The sequence below is a fragment of the Staurois parvus genome, unplaced genomic scaffold (genome assembly GCF_062004578.1).
Source record: "Staurois parvus isolate SC_StPar_1 unplaced genomic scaffold, SC_StPar_1.0 ptg000453l, whole genome shotgun sequence".
In the NCBI taxonomy this organism is placed as follows: domain Eukaryota; kingdom Metazoa; phylum Chordata; class Amphibia; order Anura; family Ranidae; genus Staurois; species Staurois parvus.
Window position 1 is genome coordinate 14,236 of NW_028318249.1, and position 25,660 is coordinate 39,895.

The window sequence follows — 25,660 nt, forward strand, 5'->3', positions numbered from 1 at the left end:
TTATTCCATTAATACCAAGGATGGGGCTCATTTTATTTCATTAATACCAAGGATGGGGCTCATTTCATTCCATTAATACCAAGGATGGGGCTCATTTTATTCCATTAATACCAAGGATGGGGCTCATTTTATTCCATTAATACCAAGGATGGGGCTCATTTTATTCCATTAATACCAAGGATGGGGCTCATTTTATTCCATTAATACCAAGGATGGGGCTCATTTTATTCCATTAATACCAAGGATGGGGCTCATTTTATTTCATTAATACCAAGGATGGGGCTCATTTTATTTCATTAATACCAAGGATGGGGCTCATTTTATTCCATTAATACCAAGGATGGGGCTTCATTATTTCATTAGTACCAAGGATGGGGCTCATTTTATTCCATTAATACCAAGTATGGGGCTCATTTTATTCCATTAACACCAAGGATGGGGCTTCATTTTTCCATTAATACCAAGGATGGGGCTCATTTTATTCCATTAATACCAAGGATGGGGCTCATTTTATTCCATTAATACCAAGGATGGGGCTCATTTTATTCCATTAATACCAAGGATGGGGCTCATTTTATTCCATTAATACCAAGGATAGGGCTCATTTTATTCCATTAATACCAAGGATGGGGCTAATTTTATTCCATTAATACCAAGGATGGGGCTTCATTATTCCATTAATACCAAGGATGGGGCTCATTTTATTCCATTAATACCAAGGATGGGGCTCATTTTATTCCATTAATACCAAGGATGGGGCTCATTTTATTCCATTAATACCAAGGATGGGGCTCATTTTATTTCATGGACATTTCATTGTTTATTTTATTCCACTGAAATTAATCCCACTGATAACAATTATGGGGGTTATTTTTCTCTCAATGACACAGAAATTTGAGACTTATGTTGCTCCCATTGTCACAGTGATGGGACTTATTTTTTTACTAGGCTGGTAAATGCAATTATTAACCAAATCCTGGGGTATATTTTACTTTTTGGTGTATTTGTTTGGAGGAAGGGTGTCAGGGCGTTTGGATCAGATAGTAGACGGCTGTGTTCAAAGGCTACTTGAGATACCTTCAGCATTTGACCTTTCCCATTGTGGAGTCACCTCTTTTGGGTGAGCCTTTTCAGTCTTAGGTAGAGGTGACCCAAATTGGCTTAATGACATGGATGGATTACTGGTATTCTGAAGTGCCGCAAGTTTTTGAACTATGCTTGAGATATATTAACACACCGCAGGGTGTGTTTGGTAAACATTGAATTATAAAAAAGTAAACATACTGTACTTAATCTAAGCTGAAAATCACTGAGCTAAGATACTTTCCAATTGCGTATATTAACACTAAAACACAAAGATGTACGTTTCATGTTTTTATTGGTATTTTAATAAATGTTGGTAGATTCAGTGGGGGAGTTGATAAAGAGTGTTGCAAGAATAAACTCAATGCTACTCTCACAAACTTAAAAATTGGAGCAGGTTCTGCAACTGCAACATCCAACTGCAGTTCACAGCAATAACATTGATACAGGCACAAACAGGCACAAATTTTAATTCAGTTGTCGGGTACTGTAGCACAAGGATTACTCCGCCAGGGGCCCAGGAAGTTTTTTTAATTGCTGCAGACCAGGAGAGCAGTCAGCAGTACATGGAAGTAAAAGGTCCCACTCTGCCGACGGACCCCTGTTGAATTGCAAGCTCTGGGCCCCATACAGGAGGACCATAGGTACCCCCTTATCGCTCTGCACAGGAAGGCTGAAGACCATACAGCGAAGAACTAATGCAGAGTTCAGTTTAAATCTGTTCTAATGGCAGAACGTTTTTTTACTTTAATGCCTTCAGTGCATTAAGGTAAAAAAACCTTCTGAATGCAGCTCCCCAGCCCCCCTTATACTTACCTGAGCCCCATTTCGATCCAGCATGTGCATCAAAACATGAAGAAAAATAGATCAAATTTGTGTTGTTCCTCTAAAAAAAATTGAAGAAAAGTGAATATTAGACTGTTCAAAAAAATATCAGTGTTTGTATTCTTCTTTACAAACTCAAACATTCACTATATAAACTGAAAAATGTTTGAAGATTTTGCTTTCCTTTGAATGACTTAATGAATATTTGGTTGTAGTCGCACTGTTTCTGAGAACTGCTGTACATCTGTGTTGCATGGAGTCACCCAACTTCTGGCCCCTGTGATCAGGTATTCCAGCCCAGGATGATTGGACGACATTCCACAGTTCTTCTCTATTTCTTGGTTTTGCCTCAGAAATGGCATTTTTGATGTCACCCCACAAGTTTTCTATTGGATTAGGATCCGGGGATTGGGCTGGCCACTCCATAACGTCCATCTTGTTGGTCTGGAACCAAGATGTTGCACGTTTACTGGTGTGTTTGGGGTCGTTGTCTTGTCGGAACACCCATTTCAAGGGCATTTCCTCTTCAGCATAAGGCAGCATGACCTCTTCAAGTATTCTGATGTATTCAAACTGATCCATGATCCCTGGTATGCGATAAATAGGCCCAACACCGTAGTATGAGAAACATCCCCATATCATGATGCTTGCACCACCATGCTTCACTGTCTTCACAGTGTACTGTGGCTTGAATTCAGTGTTTGGGGGTCGTCTGACAAACTGTCTCCGGCCACTAGACCCAAAAAGAACAATCTTACTTTCATCAGTCCACAAAATGTTGCGCCATTTCTCTTTAGGCCAGTCAATGTGCTCTTTGGCAAATTGTAACCTCTTCAGCACATGTCTTTTTTCCAACAGTGGGACTTTGCGGGGGCTTCTTGCAGATAGCTTGGCTTCACATAGGCGTCTTCTAATTGTAGCAGTCCTCACAGGGAACTTTACACCTTCTTTCATCTTCCTGGAGCTGATTGTTGGCTGAGTCCGTGCCATTTTGGCTATTCTTCTATCCATTCGAATGGTAGTTTTTCGCTTTCTTCCACGTCTTTCAGGATTTGGTTGCCATTTTAAAGCATTTGCGATCATTTTAGCTGAGCAGCCTATCATTTTCTGCACTTCTTTATATGTTTTCCCCTCTCCAATCAACCTTTTAATGAAGGTACGCTGTTCTTCTGAACAATGTCTGGAACGACCCATTTTCCTCAGAATTTCAGAGAGAAATGCACTGTAACCAGCATGTACAACATTTGCTGCCTTCCTTCCTTAAATAAGGGCAATAATTGCCACCTGTTTTTCATAGAATGAATGACCTCACTAATAGAACTCCACACTGCTATTATTTTGAACATGCCCCTTTCAATTAGTGATTCAATGACACAGAATCAGCGGCATGCATGTCATGACTGTTGGGTCTGTTGGATTTCTATTACTCTACTACACCTACTAGTACATTATTTTTGGCAATGACCAAGTCCTTCATACTAAAAGGGTGCCTAGAACTTTTGCTGAGCCGAAAAAGCTGACATTCGTCAACAGCACCAACCAAAGCATTGGGAGGAAGGACATTTTTTGCATCTAGCGTTGAACATCAGGGCAAGCCTGGTCCTGCCTGACAGCGAATGGGATAAACCAGATATTACACATTCATGTCCCATGCTGCAGAATGGTAAGCAGCAACAGTCTGGTGTGAAGATGGGGATATGGGACTTCCTCAAGAAGGACCCCATTAAATCCTTAACGCTTATGCAAAATCAGGGTCGGTTGGTCCTGGACTTCAGAGTCTGAACATGGGAGTGAAAAGTTTGGAGCATTTCTAGGGGAAGGAAAAACTTTGCACAGGACAAGGATTAGAATCAGGCTCAGATATTCAGAGCAATGAAAGGATCCAGCTCTGAGTTCTATTTCTAGAATTTGAGGATCATCCAGGATCTCAATAGGATCTGCACAGTCTGATGGATGTTGACTGACCTGTTGGCATTTTGCACAGTAGAGTAGCAGATGGCTAAAGAGGGATCACTTTGATGCATTTGGCCAGCTTGAATATGTATTGCAATATATGGAAAGCAAGAATCCTTGTTTACTAGTAATAAGTAAGTGTGCATTGAGAAGACCCTTGGTACAGTAGACAGGTCCAAGGCATGGCAATACTTAGAAAAAAAGGCTACAAGGCCTGGAAAGTCCCCCACATGAAAGTTACAATGACAAACCTGGCAGACTCCATGCAACGTTTAAGTACCCAATAGGAGAAGTTATCAGCCATTAGTTGCAGTATGAGGCAGATGTCCCTGTGGTACTGATCTCAGGAGAGAGAAGCTGTGTCAGACCAGAGTGATGGCTTGCCAAACCAAAGGCAAAAGAGATCCTCAATGTCTGAAGTCCTGGGAACAGTAGTAGGATGGGGCCATCTAAGGATTCAGCTTGGCATAGAACAGTCTATGCAAATACATTTAGGCTAGGTGTTAAGCCTATAGACTAAAGCTCCCCATGTACCAACCCATCTGAGGGGATAGGGTAGACTTCCACATTGGCCACAGCTACAGAAGCTGTAGAAAATAACAGAGATAGATTCTGGAGGAGAAGGTGAGGCAGACTGATTGCAGTTAACATGACCTTTGGCAAAAATGGCATGATGCCTTACAGAGATAACCAACAATATATATAATTCCAGGTATATAGAGTATAGTAGCAGCAAGGGTTACTGATGCACCACCTGTAGAACAAGCCCTTAGGTACTCACTGATTGCAATCCGGGTGCGCAACAACAGCCCCCTCAAGGGCATCCCAAACAGTCTTCACTGTACCGGTGGTCATACCCTTTAGGAAGGATCTTCAGAGACAGGGTACCACCAGTGGATGGACCTCAACCCTGGAACTGTATAGCACCATGCAGATAGCTCAAATACAATGCACTAAGTGCCAAGGTGAGCACCTCACACAGGATCCAGTGCCTAGAGCAAAGTTTGGCTCCACATTTTCTCTCAGGTGGGATCTGGGCACAATCCTCCAAGGCTCTATCAAGGAGTCAACCAACTTGCAAAGCTGCAAAATGAAGTGGCAGTGGCTATGGAGCAACTAGGAATCTTCACAGAAGAGTCTTGAAGAAAATAAATCATAAAAAGAAACCATTACTTCTCTCAGAAAAAAGAGCTGAAGTCCATACTCCTAAAGCAGAACTTCTAATACTTTTGGGTGATATATATATATATATTTATTTTTGAGTGGGTTCCTATTGGGAAAGTGCAACACTACTTGTGCATGGACAGTGGGAAGCCAGCTGTAAAGCACCAGAAAGTCACTGCCGGCTTCCACATCCAAGATGGCCGTGCCGCGGAACCCTAAGACCGGCAAAGAACTGGCCTTGGTGAGGACAGCGCTGGATCCCTGTTATGTTTATTAAAAGTCAGCAGCTACAGTATTTTTTTTTTTTTTAGGGCAAAGTTCCTTTTAAGGATAATAGCGAAAAACTGAGGCATGCTAAGAGCTGGAGGAGTTATTCTGCGCCATCCTTACTGCTTTCTTGTTTTAGCATCCCATCTCCTGAAGGTGGCAGCATAACACAGGGTTAAAACTATAGATCCTGTGTCATGTACTATACTGTACAAATGAGAATTGTGTTTGTTGTACAAATAAATACTGGAATCACCATGGTAAGACTAAAATGCCAATTAAAATAATAAATCTGGACTTACCTGTCTCACAGGTAAATATCTTCAGATAACATGTTGGGGAATACTGTAAATCTGCCCATGAAGCGGCACACTTGTAAGATGTAGTCCAGCAAAAGTGACATGCAGAAAAAAAAAATTGCTGCTAAATGTAATTCCCTTGCCGGTTTCTTTATGGTTGCATGGGGTCCCTCCAAAATCTATACCAAATCCTTATCTAGCCATTCAGCTTGACTGGTCAGGAAATAGAGAAGCAGGAAGCATGCACCCCCCTACTTCCTGAACCATACCATGCCAGGCCACGCCACGTGCCCTCAACTTGGTAGGGGTACCTTGCCTGCTTCATAGGGACAAGGGCCTCATCACCACATCCCTAGGCTGGTGGATGTCGGGGGGGGGGGGAGTCTTTAGGGAGTGGACTTATCAAAACCTGGTGCAGCGCTCAACCTAAATGTTACCTACTAATAAATAAATACAATAATCATTATTTTTAGGTGACATCCCAAAACGCACTTTATAACGCATTGATACACCATAAATAGTCACTCCAAAACGCACTTTTTAGTGTATCATATATCTTTTTGTGACATTAGGTTGGGGCCATATACAACAATAAGAAAAAATAGTAAATAGCAGTTTTTTCTCTTTTCTTCTGTAAAATTTATAGTTTTTTATCCTAAGTAGTATTTATGGCATTAGTTTTTATAGATATCAACAAAAATGATTTTAAATAGGTATAGATCGCCATATTAAATAGTCATCACCTCCTTATATATTTTTAGTACATTCGATATATGTTCAACTTTTGATTGCTATTAATAAAGGTTTAGAACTGCATTAGTGCAGATATACATGCCCTGTTTTAACTTATGTTTTTAGATTTAATAAAAGTGTAGGTTTCAGATATTAATAGTCCCCCGATTTGTATAGCTATTGAAGTTCCTGAGAGGTAGGAGCATCTCATAGATTATCTTCTATACAGGACCCCATTAAAATGGCCACCGTAGGGTTACCTACAGTTTAAAAGTGTTATTTCACAAGCTCCGGTTTAATATATATTGATCAGTTATATAAATAAAAGCGTAGAAATATAAGTATCATCAATAATATTACATTTTCCCTGGTAATGGCCGCAGGAGATTTCCTGAGAGGTAGGAGCAATAAGCAGGTCTGCCTCTGAACTGTGATTGACATCCATTTTCCCTATATAAAGCCGCATGTCACCAATGACGTTACCCTGAGGAAGTCTCGTGATAACGGGACGTAACGCGTAGGAACGTGGTGACGTATTTTTGGCGTGGATGCCATCTTGCTACACCTAAAAACCCATGCAAGTACACCCATAGCATGTGGTTTTACAGCTTGTTCTATTTTAATGCAAAGTGAGTGGGCAATTGGCTATATATGTTCTTAAAAGTATATTAAACTGATTTCCACTATGGAAGATCTCTTCTATCTCTACCTTCTTAATCTTAATGTGAGTTGGCTGTATCTCATTTTAACATCTCTGGAGGTGACCCTGCTGCTTATTACGCATAGCAGTGAAGGGGATATCAAACGTTTTGGCCCGTTTGGGTCGCTTCAAGGAGCTGAGGGGGCAATTCAGCCGCTTATGGATTATTTCCCATTGGTTGTTATGCACATCCACTTTATCACCTGTACGTTTCAAAAAGCGTTGGAATACTTGGTGTTCACGCAACTTTGAATTTTTTATATATTTTTATATGCTTTTTTTGTATATTCTTTTTTCTTTTTCTTTTGGACTTATTGCATAATATTATTTAAATTTAAGTGGTGTTGATGTTTTTCATAACATTATTTTTATATGTTCATATAATTTTGGTATATTTTTTTTCTCTTGATGTTATAACACAGCACTTGTCACTTTTGTGGAATTTGATCCCTCATTTAGGGATTCACTTATTGTCACTTGGTTCTTTTCCTTATTGGGCATTATTGAGCCATTGTGATCACTATTTTGTGAGCTATTGGTCCCAATTTCAGGGATTCTTTGTATACTGTTTGTTTTTTATTCACATCAGTACAGTCCCATTTGGACTTTTTGTTTTCACTGTTTTTTGTTATGGTACCATGTTTAGTCACTTCTTTGTTTTCACTTTAGCTCCCTGAGTGGATCAGTTCACTTCACGATAAGGGACTATTATTCACAGTGTACACTAATAGTCACATAAAAATAATGATTATTGTATTTTATTTATTAGTAGGTAACATTTAGGTTAAGCGCTGCACCAATATATATATATATATTTGTCTACTCTAGTATCCATTTGATATATGGTTGGGTGCTAGCAGCCCTCCCCATTCGGTAGCATTGTTCATCTAGTAGCGCAGGAGGCTCATACTGTAGTTATCAGAACCTGGAATTCCTCTTAGGCCCCTTTCACACTTGGTGGAACCCATCAGCGGATCTGCTCTCTCAGCGAGGGGATCTGTCCGCTGATCCCCGCTGAGGAAGCAGGTGACAGATCCATGTCCGCTCTGCTTATGCAGAGCAGACATGAACACAGCCTGCTGTCCTCTATGGGCTGTTGGATGTAAACGGGCCACCTGTCCATTTCCACCCGTCATCTGATCCAATCCGTCAGACAGATGGGGAATGGATCCCCATCCGTCTCTTTTTAGTGGGTAGGATCAAACCGGATGCAGGAGGGTGTAAACGGACACATGTCCGCTTACACCCACCGCTCAATAAAGAGCAATGGATCGTCCGATCGGATCCGCTTGAAATACAGACAACCAGGCCTGATTAGTCTGCTCATGTGAAAGGGGCCATAAGGATAGCAGGTCCCCAGATATCTTGTCTGGTTACTCATTCCCACCGAAAATACACTGTAAATAAACACACAAACACTGTTGACAATGTATGAAAAGAAAAAAAGTCCCACAGTGTTAATTCATCACCATCATCCAGCGATGTAATCACAATGAACAACACCCTACTACCCTCTGATAGAAGCACAACTATTCACTCTGCCATTAAAAAACATGCCCCACAGTGTAAATCCATCATCAATTACACTGTCCAGCGATTTAATTTAAATCTAGTGTCAGTCACAATGAGCAATGCCCGGCCGACTCGCCAACACAAACACGACATCGCACACCGATGGTCAATGAATATGTCCCACGGTGTAAATCCAGCATCAGTTACGTTGTCCAGCGAAGTAGATCCAATATCAATCGCAATGAACGACGACTCGCCAATATAAACGTGACGACCTGCGCCAACAATCCCCTCCTACTGGGATGTCCAGACCAGTCAGTGATATTGGCTGAAGTCATTCACCAAATATTTTGCTGGCCAGCTTGTTTATAATTTGAAAAAAAGAAAAACCGCAGGCAGTGGGGGCCACACAGTGTCAATGGTTTTAAAGGCTAAATTCACCTTTAGTAGCATGTTACATTTTACACCCTAAACATGGGTGTAACACGTAACATGCACCCAGGGGCGGACTGAACATTTGGAAACTTGGGCACTGCCTGAGGGCCCGGGGTCAGTAGGGGGCCCCATGAGATGCCCCTGGTACCTTTTTCATAGGCTTTTTTGAGTTTGGGCAAGGACACAGGGTCCCCATGATCCCTTATTGCCTGGGGTCCCCATGAGTTGTCAGTCCACCCCTGCATGCACCTATTGAACCTGTACCAAAGCCCCCTTCTCTGTGACAGCAGCTGTGGGTTCTTCTCCGTGTACCTGCTGCCAAATTTTTTAAATGGTGTGGCTGTGCAGTGGGCAGAGATCTGTGAATTAATGAATTAATGATCCACAAAGGCAGTTCGACTTGTGGTTTGAAAAGACTGCGAACATGCTGATCAGTTCGCTCATAGTCCATTTACACTGCCTACAGCTCTGCAACTGAACGCCCGTACGTTGGTATAAGCCAGTGTTTCTCATCTCCAGTCCTCATGGACCCCCAACAGGTCATGTTTTCAGGATTTCCATTATTTTGCACAGGTGATTTGATCAGTTTCACTGCCTTAGTAATTACCACAGCTGTTTCATCTGAGGGAAATCCTGAAAACATGACCTGTTGGGGGTCCATGAGGACTGGAGTTGAGAAACACTGGTATAAGCACAGAGGGTGTGGCTAGCGGTGACGTCACCACGCACTCCGACGCACGTGTCCGGATCACGTGATCGTACTACCACCATTTTGAGTGCAGGCAGGCAGGTGAGACACTGGATACAGGGCTCTGTGCCCTGATGTATCAAATGCTTTTTTCTTACTTATTGTGAGTGTGATTTTAAGGGGGTTTTTTTTACAATAAATTTGTTGGATAATATTACACTGGCGAGTTCTTTCTTTACCCACATGTGCTAATTTGGATATGAGAGGATCTTCCTTTGGAGTTTGTTTGGTGGAATACCGGATATATATTGATATGCTGATTGATTACCAACACATGAGGATCTTCTTTTGGAGTCTTTTTGGTGAATATATACTAATATGCTGGTTAATTACTAGCACATGGTGAGTGTGCATTTTGATGGGGTGTTCTGAGCACTGAATATCACATTTGATGAAGGAGGATCTCAGTACTTCATTGATTGAGGATCATTGATATATGGACTTTTTTGAATGGACTATATTGAGATCCCTTATTTATGTTATTGCACTATTAATTTGCACATATTTGGTGGTGGTTATATATATTTGTGCAAATTAATTTATTGATTCAATTTAGGATTGCGCTATTATTTGTGGTTATTTTGTTTATCACAACTTATTATTATTTACAGTTTTTTATTAATAGCAGCACCTATTAATTATATCCACTCTCTGTTATATTGGCGCAATAATGTTGGTATAGGAGGAGTGTCATACTCATAGAGACATTTCTTTGGTGCCTAACCTTATAGTAAGCACAGACCTGCAGGTATTGTGTGCAGGAGCCTGAGGCTGCATTCACACTTCAGTGTTTTGTAGCTTAACCTGTTTTGTAGACGCCGAGCGCCCGCACATTTGCGTTCTATTAAAAAAGAACATATGTGCTGAGAGCGCGTGCCCTGCGAGCTCCCAGCACACATGTCCAGTACTCAGGGAAAGGTCCCGGTCTCCTCTTTCAATTGGGACCTTTGCAAATTTGCATCAGTTAGTGGTGGTACCACCTAGCAACCAATCACCTGTTGCTTAATTCGAAAGGTTAACTAAGGAACTCTGACCTCCATCCAGCACTATGCTGCCTCCCACTCTCCGCTCTGTAGTGGACAAGAGAGTGGCTGAGGCTGGGGAGAAGCAGAGCCGTGTTCACAATCCAGCTGTCGGTAGATTACAATTGTCAGCTTGCCGAACCCTGTCCTAAGACGATCGGATGCTCCCTGGATCGACAACCTATGGTGTTATTTCTTATTTCTGTAGCCAAACTTTGTATCAGTTGGTGGTGGTATCACTACTGCCACTAAATGAGTGACTTCCCCTCCCGCTGGCTTGTTTCATGTAGTAAACAATCCAGCGGGTATCTCCGAGTGAAGTCATTGACCAAATATGGTCAATGACATTAGGTAGCATGGCTTGTTAAAGCGGAATTAAAGTCCCACTGTGACCCACCATGAAGGCAGGTTTCTCTAAATAAACACAGTGAGTGATCGGTACCGGCAGGGTACAGGAGTCAGCATGGCGGAAGACAGTGAGAGTTGAGGACTGGGTCCCTGTTGGCAGAGCCCTTAAAGCGGAGTTCCAGACATTTTTGTGATTATTAAAAGTCAACAGCCTACAAAAACTGCAGCTGCTGACTTTTAATAAACACACCCTTACCTGTCCCAGAGTCCAGCCACGTTCTCACACACGCAGTCCCTTCTCTCCTTCTGTCCTCCATGGCGCCAGCATCTAAACTGTGGGCACCAAACTATGACAGCTTCACAGCCTGGTGCCCACTGCGCAAGCGCAAGTCGCGTACTAATTGCTCCGGCAGTCTTCTGGGATCTGTGAAAGTTGCCAGGAGACTAAGAGGGAGGAGGGGGCCGAACTTCCGGCTCACTTCGCTGTGGCAAACTGAGCCGGAAGTGGGAGCGGGTACCTGTCACAAACAGGTATCCGCTCCTCCCTCCCCTCCAAATGGTGCCAAATATGACAGTGGAGGGGGAAGGAGGAGGCAAATAAGTGGAGCTTCCACTTTTGAGTGGAACTCCACTTTAGGAGATCTCCTCTTCCCCACACAGCACATCTCCCCCCTCTCTCTCCCCCTCTGTTCTCCCCCCCCCCCTCTCTCTCTCTCTCCCCCTCTTTTCTCTTCCCTCTCTCTCTCTCCCCCTCTCTCTCTAGGCCCGCCTAGCAACCAATCACCTGCTGGTTAATTTGAAAGGTTACTGAGGGAGCTCCGCCCTCCATCCATCACTATGCTCGCTCTCCGCTCTGCAGTAAACATGAGAGCAGCAGCGGCTGGGGGAAGCAGGGCAGAGATAACGATCTATCTGTCGGCTGCCCGCAGTCGAGTGGTAGATTGCAATCAGCGTCTTGCTGAACCCGCCCTAGGGCCATCGAATGCTCCCTGAATCAACAACCTATGGTGTTATTTCTTGATACAGTGCGTTATGTGTTGTTCTGACATAAAGCTTGCTGTACACTAAAAACAACAACATGCTGACATCAACCCGATAGCAGAATAACTCCATGATTGGTGTTCTGCTGTAATGGAGGTTTAGGATGTCAGCAATGGGAAGGAGAACAAACTTTTTGCCGATGCTGACTTTAATTTGGTGGTCATCTGCAAATTCTATTGTCAGCGGTTGTCTCTCCAGCTCTTTGGTCTCCTTACCTGTTGTGTCAACAATGACACCTTTGTAGTGCAGTTTTTCTGCAGTATATTTGACCTTTTTGATGCTAGTGGGTGACTTAGGGCTGAACAATTTATGAAGCCAGGTCCTCTTCTTCCTAGTTTGCTTATTCTCCTTTTCTTTCCTCTCTTCCTTCAGCCCCAAAATCTTAATGTCATCTTGCTTCTCCGTCTCCTTCTGCATCTTTTTGTTCATGTCAATATTGGATGACATTTGGCCCACTAGGTTTTCTAGGCAACTGTTCCAGAACCTTTGATATTGGTTTACCTTGTCCTGGTAATATTTGAAGCTGACGTTAAGGGCATCCACTGCTTGGCTGAGCTTCGTTATTTCAGCTTGTTGCTGCAGCTGAAATTCATTTTCCTTTGTGACATCCATGTCAGTATTGTTCAGGATATCTTGGGAGTCCATTGCTTTTGAAAGCCCAGCATCCTGTAAAGCCTTTGGGTTTGTCAAATTTTTCTCTTTTTGTGGAATATATTTGCTGCCTAAGGAGAGGCAGACTTTAGTTGCTGTCAAGTCTCCACCTCTGTTAGCAGCAGCTGCATTCTCATAAAAAAGAAGATCTTTAACCTTAGGAACTGGTCCAAGATCCTTGAAAATTTGATAAAGACTGTCTTGTTGGTTTGGGATGACCACTTTTTCATATTTTGAAAGCAGCTTATGTGTGCTTACAATGTCCATTGCATGAAGCTCTATCACTGGATTCTTTAGGGAAATCATGTCAGAATATTCATTGAAGCCAAATTCTTCCTCTGGTTCTGGAACATTAAAAACCTCCTCAAACATGCTCCTGAAACGTGGATGGTTTTTGATTATATAGTCATTCTTGATTGAAGCTCCAGCATTTTCCTTGGGGAAATGGCTATTAATTAATGTGTGGCCGACAAGCACAGCCACGATCATGAAGTTCTCTTTTTGCCCTGATTCTGTTGACATCTTAAATTTCATTATTCCAAAGTCATCTGGAGCTGCTATAGCTGGCTGGAAATACTGGTACATGAAAAGGCTAAGAGTCTCAAAGACTTCATCTGCACTTGCCTGGGGGAACTTTTTATGCAGGGCTTGTCTTAGGACTCTTGTCACATACCTTATTCCATAAGGTATACTGTGCACATCTGAGAATATTGCATTTAAGACTAGGTCTGCCATGTAAGGAGTGAGAGAAGGTCTTTCCAATAATCTGTGATTTAAGTGAAATATCCTATCTATCACTTTAGTGAGCTTGTTGTGGAGGACATCACATTTTGCAGCCTGCCTGTAAAAGCTGAAGGCAGTCTCAATGCTAATTAATTTTCCTTCCACTATATCCTTGATATGAGTACATTTTTTCTCAAACTCATACTGAATAGCATTTCCCAAAAACTTGACAAAATGATATTCCTCTCTTGGAGTTGAGGCATGATTGTAGAGTCCGGGAAGAAGCCTTTCTTCAAGAATGGTATAGTCATGTACTGACATTCGACAGATGAGCTTGAACAGGTACTTTGGTTGGGTCTGTAGATGATAGAAGAGGTACTGATAGGGTTCCAACCTCTGTGTCTTCCTGCTCAGTTCAAGCATGCGTTGTCTGTCAATGGACATCGCATCTTCAATGTCCATTCTGTTGTCCAGCTTTAGTTTTGGAAATCGGGACACAAGGCTTTCTAGTGTCCGTTTCCCATTCACAAGAATTGATATTTTCTTGTCCAAGGTATTCAACTCCTCTTTTAGTGTTTGGATGGCATTCATTTTAGTGGAAACTTCACCTTCTAGGTAATTTATCAATACCTCTTGGGGAGAAAGGATATCCAAGGAGGAGTCCAAGGAATGGGAATCCTTTAGACTGGAACTAACTGATAATCTTTTGCTTCGGAGCAACTTCTTGGAAAGCTTTCCAGCGTGGTTGCTCCCAACAATTGAGCGTATTTCTACAAGGGATGACATAACCTCATTCTCCATAGTTGTAAAACCTGTAAAATAAAAGAAAATGGTTTTAATTGTGTTCTAACCTTTCCTCACTTTGTCTAAAACTAAGAAAACAAAATTGTGAATATATACTGTATAGTGTGACTTTCTGGGCATTAGACACCAAAATGTTTGTCCCAAAGCACTGTCATTATTGTGACCCTAGCTGGCTTGTCTTCAGCCACATGGAAATAAACAGAAATTGAGCCTCTTTGGCAGCACATTAAAAAAAGGCTGACTTGAAGTGGTTGTAAAGGCTCAAGGTTTGTCACCTTCATGCATTCTATGCATGAAGGCAAAAAACCTTCTGTGTGCAGCAGTGCCCCCCAGCTCCCCCCCCCCCCCCCAAATACTTACCTGAGCCCTATCGCAATCCAGCAATGTGCAAGACAGCCTCATTGTCCAAGGTCTCTGCCTCCTCATTGGCTAAGACAGCAAGCAGGAGCCACTGGCTCTCACTGCTGTCGATCACAGCCAGTCAGCCAATGAGGTGAGAGAGGGGGCAGGGCCAAACTGCAGCTCTGTGTGTGAATGGACACACAGAGCAGTGGCTTGGGAACATTACCACAACCTTCCCACACCCGATAACCCCCTCCTTCTCTTCCTATTTCTTTTTCACCATTCATTAATCTTGGATTGGTCCTTAAAGGGCCCACTTAAAAAAAATGAGGGGATATTCACCTACCATGTAAGATATATCCATTCTGACTTTAAAATTGCTCAGGTAACAGTTTAATCCAAAGCCTGTCCACACTAGGCATAATAAAGTTATAATGTTGAGAACCAATTCTACACTATATACCATTCTGCTACATATGCAGATCTGTCACATATTATCCGGCTGTATGTACACAACGTAAAACAAGTATATGGCGTCAATGACAAACAATAAATACATGTAAGCCTAAAGAGCATCTGTGCCCAGACTATGGACATTAAAGTATTCCTATAATTTAACAAGCAGTAAGGGAGCTTTAAAACAAGCCCACCCTAACCCCTCTAGCTGTATATAATGTGAAGTCATTATTACCAAACAACAAAGATGTTACAGCACCTGCCTTGTGTTCCCATTAGGGGGCAGCACCTGCTGTGTTTCTATTAGAGGGCTGGATGGCTGCCAAGATTCAGCTCTCAATAGAAAAGAATAGGGAGAGGAGCTGACTTTGTCACTGCCTGTGTTATGAATGTGTGTGCACAGTACTTGTAGGTAGAGGTGAATGAGAAAAACATGTTTTTGTTCAAAATATGGGAAAAAAATGTAGACAAAGTTTCTTACTTTTTCGCTGAGATTCAACAGTGGTCATTTGATGAGAAATGTTTAAATTGGAGCACATTAGTGCAAATATAAACAAGATATTTGAAGAAAACGCCTTTAGCAGTCTAGTACAGTACTGCTCACCACGGAAGACAGAAAGTGTCTGCCTGCTACACTGTGACATCACACAGAGGTCCATGACCACAGAGGTCACATGACCACAGTGAGCACAGCTGATTGGTTGCTATTTTTAGATCTTGTTTTGAACAAAGAACTCTGGTCTAAGGAGCCCAGTAATATGTTACATAAGGGGTTATGCACTGTAATTATCAGGAATACTAATGGGATTAATTCACAAACCCCTGAATACATATATTAATTGTGCTCACATGTAATATTTAAACTTGACTGTAATATTTTATATATAAAATAAACATTTGTGTCTTAGTGTGTTAGCTTTGTGAATGAAGCCCGTAGAGTGGTGTAAAATCAGGCTTTTTTAATAGGAGAAATTGTTGAAATCAATAAATCAACCAAATGTTAATTTACAGCAGTTTGTCTTGGGGTAGGGCTGGTGGGGGGGGGGGGGTTGTTAGGCGGTTTCCATCCCCCACCTTTAGCTGTGGAACTGTAATTTTCAAATCTCAGTGGATTCAACTGAAAATAACAGTCATTTTTTTTTCAAATTTAGAGACTTCAACCTGCTGCTGAGGCATGGTATGGGGGATGGGCAACACACCTTTATAAACAGTGCTACCCGTACTAATGCAAGTCCAGAGCCATGTTTAGATAGCTTGTTGGGTGATGATGTTGTCTGCCTTTCAGAGGGGACACTGGAGGTTTAATTCACAGAATTAATACACCAGGATAGTATGCTTATATTCTATACACACATCAATCTACAGTATATTTAATGTAAACAGGAAGCTCTCCAGCAGATTGTTGCAGTGTACATGGATGAGGCAAACCATTTAAAGTATAACTGGAGGCAAACCTTTTTTTCTAGTTATGGATAGAGTGGAGAGGGATTAGAACCCCTGTCAGATTTTATTGCTGTCTGTGTCTCCGTTAGGGAGATTTGCCCTCTCTATTTGTCCTGATTACCATTATCACTGAAAGTAAAAGAAAATCCTACATTTTGGGTTGTACCCAGAAAAGTAATAGGGGGGAAATCTTCCAATGGGGACACTAGAGTCTCCAAGGAATTCTGTTAATTTGCTGGGATTTTCTTCTCGCTTCCTCTTTGGCTATGGGACAAGAAGTGAAGGGAAAGGCACAGATGGCGAAAAAAAAATTCTGACAGGTTATAACCCCTCCCTTACTCTATCCAAAATTAAAAAAAGGGATGCCTGTAGTTCTACTGACGGGTGATTAAAATAATCAGCTTTTATTTATTCATGTTGCTTGAGGTGATTGTAGCCCTGTTAGTGCATTTGCGACAGAAACAATTGAGTACTGTCCGTGATACTTTTTGTATTTGCACTAACATACAATTTTGAAGACAAGCTTTCAGGGAGTGTCCCCTTCTTCAAGGTCCAAGCAGTACTATACAAATCACAAAGTTTCATCAGAATGTTAGAAGAGATGGGAAAAAATAACGCTAGAGGTAAGGCACAGCAAAAGCAAAGAAGGGGGGAGGGGGGTAAGACAACACTCACATCACAGAGGGAGTGATGCTTGAGAAGCTTGGGTTTCCCAAAATTAAAAAAAACTGCTGTAAATGATTATAAAGTGTGAGCTGGAGTTTGGATTCAATTTGTTAATGTATCTAAATCTGCTAATACATGTAACACTCCCCTACCTCCAACAAACTGGTGCTGTCTTCTGTGCCTCCTATCTCATTCCTTTCAGAAAAGAAAACTATCATCTAAGTATTGGTAATCTGCAATATATTACATTTTTGGTTTTGGGCTTAATACCGCTTTAATATGCAATACAATGGGAACAACTGGGCCATGGTTACAATACACGGAGAACACCTAGGCAAGGAAAACACTGGCTGTGGGGGCCCGATGGCCTCACAATAAGTATCCATAGACAGCAGGTTGAACACTATGTACATAGACAGTCAGCTCCTGAGCCTAAACTGCAACAACGCTTTTCATAAAAAGGTCTGTCTTTTATTAAACAGCGTTAACTCCACTGACTGTGACAATAGATAGTAAGCTTCTGGGGCTAAAATGACAATTCCACTTCTCAAATCAGGCCTTAGGGGTCTTTAGCATGCTTAGTGTTGGTATAGAGAGTCAGTTCTTGGGCCTCGCAGACCAACCCTGGGCTTCAGGGTCTCCCTCAGTGACCCCTCTGTAGATGCCCCTGTGTGTATTTTAAGCTTTTTATTTAGCATACATTTTCTAGATGTTTTCAAGCCTGGTATGGGTTGTGCAGGGTCCTCACGTATAGTGGGTATTCCTCTATCATGCAGAGCTTAGAGGACCATATTACCACAAATGTATCCCTATCAGGCTCTTCACTATCAAATCAAGCCCCTTAGAACTGCAGTAATTTGGCACTGGCTATCCGGGGCTCCATACAGATGTCCTTCCTTTCTTGCTGACATGGGTTTCATCAGATAGGAAATGAGGTAAAATCTGGAACAGCTACAGTGAATAAAAGAGCTTTTTTTTTTTTTTTTAAAGAAGTTAGTAAAGGCTAGAACAGTGGTTGTTGCACTTCTTGTCTGGTAAAACCCTTGTCACCAAGACTAAAAGGGAAGATATATCTGTTCTGTTTTCTATATCATTTATCTTTATTGCCATAGGAACATAGAAGGCAAGAATGTTAGTATACAAGTCATGGTTGGCACATACGTTGCATGTCCCTTAAACCAATAAATGTGATTAAAAAAATCCAAGCGTTCCTTCTTCCTTGTCTGACCCCCCAAACAAAGCATAAGCCTTTTTTTGTATCACATAATGTTGTCAATTTGTATGGCATACCATGAAGATCTAAGGATTTTGAGGGGAGAAAAAGGGAAGAGGTCGGGCAGAGTACGGAAAAGGAATGTTGTTGGGAGTGATTATGAAAGGAGGGAATAGAGAGTGGAGGGGGAAGGGAAACAGGTGTAGGGGGTCTAGGGCAATTGTGGGGGGCATAGGTATGTGAAGGAATAGTATAGACCAGTCTTTCTGAGCTAGGGTTCTATAAAACCCTAGGGGTCCTCCAGAGGTTGCTAGATATTCCTTGAGAAAAGAGTAACCGCTGACACCAATGATCTTTTTAGCTATCTTTAAGGGGGCATTCTTCCTATTGAGGACCAATGTAAGGTACATTCTTTCCACTAATCACAGGTAAGGTGGACCTTCTCCCACTGACCACCTGTTTAAAGAGTCCCTTTTCTGCTTACCGCCAGATTAAGTGAGCTTTTCAGTAACCATCAACGTAAGGAAACTCTTCACTGATCATTAATGTAAGCTAGAGAATAGCAAAAAAAATGAATAACTCAGCAATGAAGTAAAAAAAAAGAAGTCAAATTTACTAAAAAAGATTTGTTGGGATTAAAACTGGAAGATAAAATTTTGCAATGCTGCCCTTTGGTAATTCCCAGTAGAGAGATCATTCAAATGGGTTTGAATAATGTCAATGCATTTCAGTCACATAACACCCTGCCAAAGACTTGTCTAGAGGGATCATGAATGGGTGCAAACACAGTGCCTCTTTAACTCCTTCATGGTCCCTTTTTTTGGTAGCTGATTTTTTTTATGTTTAATTTTTTGTATTCAATAAATGTTAATAAAAGCACAATTTCCATAAAATTGCTTGCAACAAATACATTTCATTACATGGGTTATATATATTCTGTATATATACTGTACCTCTGTAAGTCAAAGCTCCTTATCATATTACAATTACAATTCCTGTTACCATATATATTTACATAGATAAGATAGCATCTGGCCTATTAGTCCTTTTACATAACTCAGCTCAAAGATAGCAACTGCTGCATCAACCTTCTTCAATGGGCAGGAAGGGAGTGTTGTAATTCCATGTGTTTTGTTATCAGCTTCATCAGGTAGGCAGAGGTAAGCTGTGATATCAAATCATTGATCATTAATATTCAATAGTCAGTGTAAACATACAATATTACATACAAATCGCTATTTCAATCAATAGGAAAACTAAACAAAGGAAAAATTAATACAACTTATACTTTGTATATTAAAGGATAAGTTCACTTTTCACACCATGTTACATGTTACACTCATGTTGAGGATGTAACATGTTATGAATGAAAGGACCAGCCCTCAAACCCCTGCTTTGACAGCTAGCGCTCGCCCGACCGCGTCACTCATTCGCAGAGGGATGTGATATGCATGACACATGGCAACCAATCGAGGCGTGTTACCTAGATAAGGTGAGGTGTTCTACAGTAGTAAGTGGGTTGCTGCTGTGGGTCCCTCCCTAGCGGTCCCCCTCCCATAGCAAGTGGGCCAGACCAGCATTATGGAGACCTTCAACCTAGCCATATGGTATGAGAGTGAAGGAGTTACAACAGGATACACATGAGATCTGCGCTCTGTGTCTGGTGGGATCTCATTCTGTTACTGGCAGTGAGGTAACAGAGGTACGCTGGCTGGTGAAGTCATGGTGTATAGCGATGGGAAACCACCTAACACACATATCCAATTTATTACTATACACCATGGGAGCTCAACTGAGATGGAAGAATGCCTTGATGTTAGACTGTTCACATGATTGCAGTTCCTGCCTAGTCCCAGGCATTGGTAAGTGTGCCCTCGGGCAAAGGTACCCCTAGTGCATGGGCACATTAGGCCCCTCCCACATGCAGGTCCACCAACTGATCCCCCAGTTGCTCTCCAGTGACTTTGCAAGGGTGATGTTGAGGATCTGAGCAGCATGGAAGTGGAAATAAATATAGAAATCGGAGGGTACCTAAGACAAAGTGGGTATTCTGCTGGTTCTGGTAATCAGTTCAGATATTCCTACTGCATATCTTACTAGAGCTGACCATCTAATATATGGTGTGTTAGCCAATGTCGATTGTCATTGCAGGTACATCAGCTGATTCAGAATAATGTCCACTTTTCAATGAATGTGTTAATGAATTAATTTATCATTACAGATATTTATATAGTGCTGACAGTTTACATATTGCTTTACATTGTACATTTACATCACTCCCTGCCCTCATGGAGCTTCCAATCTAAGGACTCGAACTCTCATATATAAACACATGCTAGGGCAGGGAGTGATTTAGACAGCAGCCAAATAACCTACCAGCGTGTCTTTTGAGTGTGGGCAGAAATCAGAGAACCTGGAAGAAACTCACGTTAGGGCAGACACAACATGCAAACTCCATGCAGGTATATTCAAGGTTGGTATTCTGGCAGAGCATCCTATTATGGCAGGAGTAGATCACATCAGGAAATCCCGATGTTACAGATCATGTCAGGCCCCCTTCATCAGGCTAATGTAACAAATTGCAGATGGTTCTTTTTATCATCTGATGAAGAGGTCCTGTCAGGCTAGGTGTCAAAGAGACAATCTTTTACTCGCCTAGAGTGTGCCAACCTACAGAGCATGCAGCTACTGTACAGCCAGACATGTGCAGTACTTTAAAGTGTGCTCAATGCCTCTGACTCTTTATGCATCAGTACATATGCAACAGTAGGTTGCATTTGGGGAAGGAGAACAGACCAGGACCTTACATGAAGCTGGCAAGTGAAGGTGGATGAAAGATAAGTGCAGTCTAAGGTTGCAGTTAGGGGAAAAAAACAGACCAAGAGCTTAACCACTTGCCTACCAGGCACTTATACCCCCTTATTTACCAGGCCAATTTTCAGCTTTCAGCGCTGCCGCACTTTGATTGACAATTGCGCGGTCATGCAACATTGTACCCATATGAAATTTTGATCATTTTTTTCTCACAAATAGAGCTTTCTTTTGGTGGTATTTAATCGCCACTGGGCGCTTTACTTTTTGCGCTATAAATAAAAAAGTTTCTTTGTTTCTATGATAAAATTTTTCAAACAGGCATTTTTTCTCCTTCACTGATGTGCGTTGATGAGGCGGCACTGATGGGCACTGATAGGCGGCACTGATGGGCACTGATAGGCAGCACTAAAGGGCACTGATAGGCAGTACTAATGAAGTGGCACGGATAGGCGGCACTGATAGACAGCACTAATGAGGTGTCACGGATAGGCGGCACTAATATGCAGCACTGATAGGCGGCACTGATAGGTGACACTGATGATGGGTACTGATAGACGACACTGACTGGCATCACTGCTGGGCACTGACTGGCACAACCCCTGGGCACTGACCGGTGGCACTGACTGGCAGCACTGCTGGGCTGCACTGGTGGGTGGCAGTGGTGGGTGGGCACAGGTGGGTGGCACTGGTGGGCACAGGTGGGTGGGCACAGGTGGGTGGCACTGCTGGGCACATGTAGGTGGCACTTCTGGGCACAGGTAGGTGGCACTGCAGAGTGGCACAGGTGGGTGCACTGCTGGGCACAGGTGGGTGATCTGCTGGGCACAGGTGGGCGGAGCTAGTGGGTGCACTGCTGGGCACAGGTAGGCGGAACTTGCGGGTGGCACTGCTGGGCACCGATCATCAGGGCACTGATCATCAGTGCCCTGATGATCGGTGCCGATCCCCGCTCTGACAACTGCCGGTTCTCGGCAGTACTTTCCTCACGATCTGACAGCGTGAGGAAAGTGCAGTCGAGAACCGGCACTTGCATTTCCCTCTGATCAGCGTGTCATTGGACACCGCTGATCAGGTGGTAAAAGGCCGCTGTGATTGGCCTTTTACCACATCACGTGATCAGCTGTGTCCGTAGGACACAGCGATCACGGAGATCGCCGGGTGCGTGCCCCCTGGGGCGCGCAGGAGAGCGCGTTCTGGGGGGACGTCATATGGCGTCCACTCAGAACTGGCCGGCCGCAGTGCAGCCGTCATTCGGCTATCTGCGGTCGGCAGGTAGTTAATGAAGTCTGAAAGATAGGTCATGTCTGAGGTTGAAGCTGGGGGAGGAGAACAGACTAGGATCTTGAGTTAAGTTGGCAGTAACGTGAAGTTTGGTATTGAACAAATATGGAGAAGGGTCTGCTCTAAGTCTTATGATTGGAACTAGATGGAAAAGGATTTCTTAATTCTCCTTATCAGGAAGAAGAGACCTGTTATGGCCTCTTGGATCTAAAGAATTTGAAGGACCTTCCTTGGCTGAAGTCTGACATAGCAAGATAATGAATTAGGAGTCTGATTTTGGGTCTTTTACTGGAAAAGGATTGAATAAAGGAGGGTCTGATCTGAGGTCTGTAATTGGATGAAGAAGGGTATGATCTGAGGTTTGTAATTGGGTGAAGGAGGGTCTGATCTGAGGTCTGTAATTGGATGAAGAAGGGTATGATCTGAGGTATGTAATTGGATGAAGGATGGTCTAATCTGAGGTATGTAATTGGATGAATGAGGGTCTGATCTGAGGTTTGTAATGGGATGAATGAGGGTCTGTTCTGAAGTATGTAATTGGATGAAGAAGAGTCTGACCTAAGGTCAGGGAATGAGGTGTGAGGTATTATGTGAGGTATAATGAGGTGTGAGGTATAATGAGGTGTGAGGTATTATGTGAGGTATAATGAGGTGTGAGGTATTATGTGAGATATAACGAGATGTGAGGTATTATATGAGGTTATAATGAAGTGTGAGGTATTATATGAGGTATAATTAGGTACAGTGAGGTGTGAGGTATTGTGTGTGAGGTATTATATGAGGTACAAGGTATTATATGTGAGGTATAATGAGGTGGAAGGTATTATATGTGGTACAGTGAGGTGTGAGGTATTATTTGTGGCACAATGAGGTGTGAGGTATAATGAGGTGGAAGGTATTATATGAGGTACAATGAGGTGTGAGGTATTATATGTGAGGTATAATGAGGTGGAAGGTATTATATGTGGTACAATGAGGTGTGAGGTATAATGAGATGTTCTCATGGGGCTATAATATGATATAGTGAGGTATGAGGTGTGAGGTATAATGAGGTGGAAGGTATTATATGTGGTACAATGAGGTGTGAGGTATTATATGTGGTACAATGAGGTGTGAGGTATAATGAGGTGGAAGGTATTATATGAGGTACAATGAGGTGTGAGGTATTATATGTGAGGTATAATGAGGTGGAAGGTATATGTGGTACAATGAGGTGTGAGGTATAATGAGATGTTCTCACTGGGCTATAATCTGATATAGTGAGGTATGAGGTGTGAGGCATGATGACATATATGGTGCAGTCAGTACTGAGGTACATCCCCTCTCCTGGTGACGCCCCAATATTTAGTAGTCCGGCCCATACATACAGGCCCAGTGGGAACCCTCTTGTGTAACTATGACAATAGGAGGTTGGCAGCCATTTTGTTGTAGTACAGAGAGTCTGTTGCTGGAGACAGGTTGTCCCCTGGGACGGGCACTTGGTGTGGGTTTCTCATTGTTGTATGGCATTATATGATGATTATTCATTGGTAAGCAGTGAGAAGGAGCGATGTCAGCGCTGTGTGTGGCCTGTATATCTTTGGGAGGTATTATACGGTATAGTGAGGTGTGAGGTATCATGGCGTGTGCTGTGCAGTCAGTACTGTGGTATATCCTGTCTCCTATCAATAACAATGGAGACATCTTCATGTTTAGCGGTCAGGCCAGTAACATACAGGCCCAGTGTGAGCCCTCTTTGTAACCATGGCAACAAAAGTGTGACAGCCATTTTGTTGTAGTACAGAGGAGCAGTTACTGTTTGTTCCTTGGAATGGGACTGGACAGGGTATGGGATTATTATTATTTTATGGCCTTCTATAATCATCATTCAGAAGAGGTGTGAGCGCTCCACATGGACTGTATATCTCCTATGGCTCTGCACCGCAATGATGCGACTCCAGTTCATGTACACAAAGCCTCCAAGGTGAAAAGCAGTCTCTTGTCACAGTTCTGAAGTCTCCAATAGCAACCCCAAGATACTCAAGTGCTCCACGGGTCACCATCTACACCTGGGGTAGGCAACCTGCGGCTCTCTAGCTGTTGTACTACATTTCCCATAAGACATTGCAAAATTGACAGTTACAGCTATGACTTGTAGAGGCATGATGGAACTTGTTGGAGGATGCCTGCTCCGGATGTTTGAGAGCTCCTGTGATGGTGGGTGTGAGCAGTAACGGCTGGAAGTGTCTTAGCAACATCCTAGCAACAGGAAAGGATGGGATGATGCCATCTCTGGGAGTTTTTCAACCAGGCTTCAGTAGTGGCCTACACCTGTAGCAAGGCTGAAGCATAGCATATTGCATGGCTGTCCCATTCGCCTACGTAGCAACAGTACATGGTACACGTGAGCTGCATTCCAAGCAGCAGAGCCACTACCACAGATATTCCAGTTGTACTTGGTGTACCGGATGTGCTTCAGCAAGAGTTCCATGTGTTCGTATGTTTCCTTCATGTGTGCAGCATAGCCAACAGGGTATGCAAATGACAAAAACAGAAGATTTGTATAAAGCTGTATGTGATAGGTTTACCATTTGCGGACCAGCAATGTACCTGTATGTCGCTGTCCGCGCTGCCAATCTCTACTTGCGATCCGGAGCTTTCTGATCATGTGACCGCTGTGACAGCCAATCATCGTGGTCACATGATTAGAAGCCTCTTAAAGAGCCAGGAGGCGCCTGCGTTAAGGGGTTAAAGCTGAGGAGCGCTGGGCTTCCCAGGAACTTTTTCCATAAGCAGTATACAGTATTTGCCCACTATGGCATGCTTACCTTGTGCATTTTTTTTCTTCCAGCAGAGAAGAGGCCGTGGTTCCCCACTGACGCTCAGATTCATAAAGTGCAAGTCACCGTATAGAGCACAAGTCTTGAAGCTGGCGGAGTGCTGAGCACATCAGTTATGGTGAGTTTCTAGATTTATCATTGGACTTGATGATACTTGATGATACTGTGGCTTGATGAAACTGGCATCCCATAATATGTGACATCTGTGTAGTGATTGCATGGGGCTTCTGTGTGCCATCTCTAATGTTTTAGTCCACATTCTATAAAGTGAAGAGAAATGTAATATATTGCAGCTTGCCAGTCCATAGATGTGGTGGCT

At 42.7% G+C, this 25,660-nt stretch overlaps 1 protein-coding gene and 1 pseudogene across 4 annotated transcripts in view; one reads left to right on the forward strand and one right to left on the reverse strand.

Moving 5' to 3' along the window:
• The window catches only part of LOC149453044 (uncharacterized), an 86,376-nt gene that overhangs the window by 12,011 nt on the left and 48,705 nt on the right, over positions 1 to 25,660 (forward strand). For 2 of the 4 annotated variants that reach the window (XM_089688735.1, XM_089688736.1), the window contains exon 2: positions 25,356 to 25,459. The gene's annotated coding sequence lies outside the window, so the exon portion shown is untranslated. Of the gene's footprint in view, positions 1 to 25,352; positions 25,460 to 25,660 lie in introns of all 4 variants that reach the window. The other 2 variants (XM_089688733.1, XM_089688734.1) reach the window with 1 other exon arrangement.
• Positions 12,353 to 14,094, reverse strand: LOC149453045 (ras GTPase-activating-like protein IQGAP2; annotated as a pseudogene).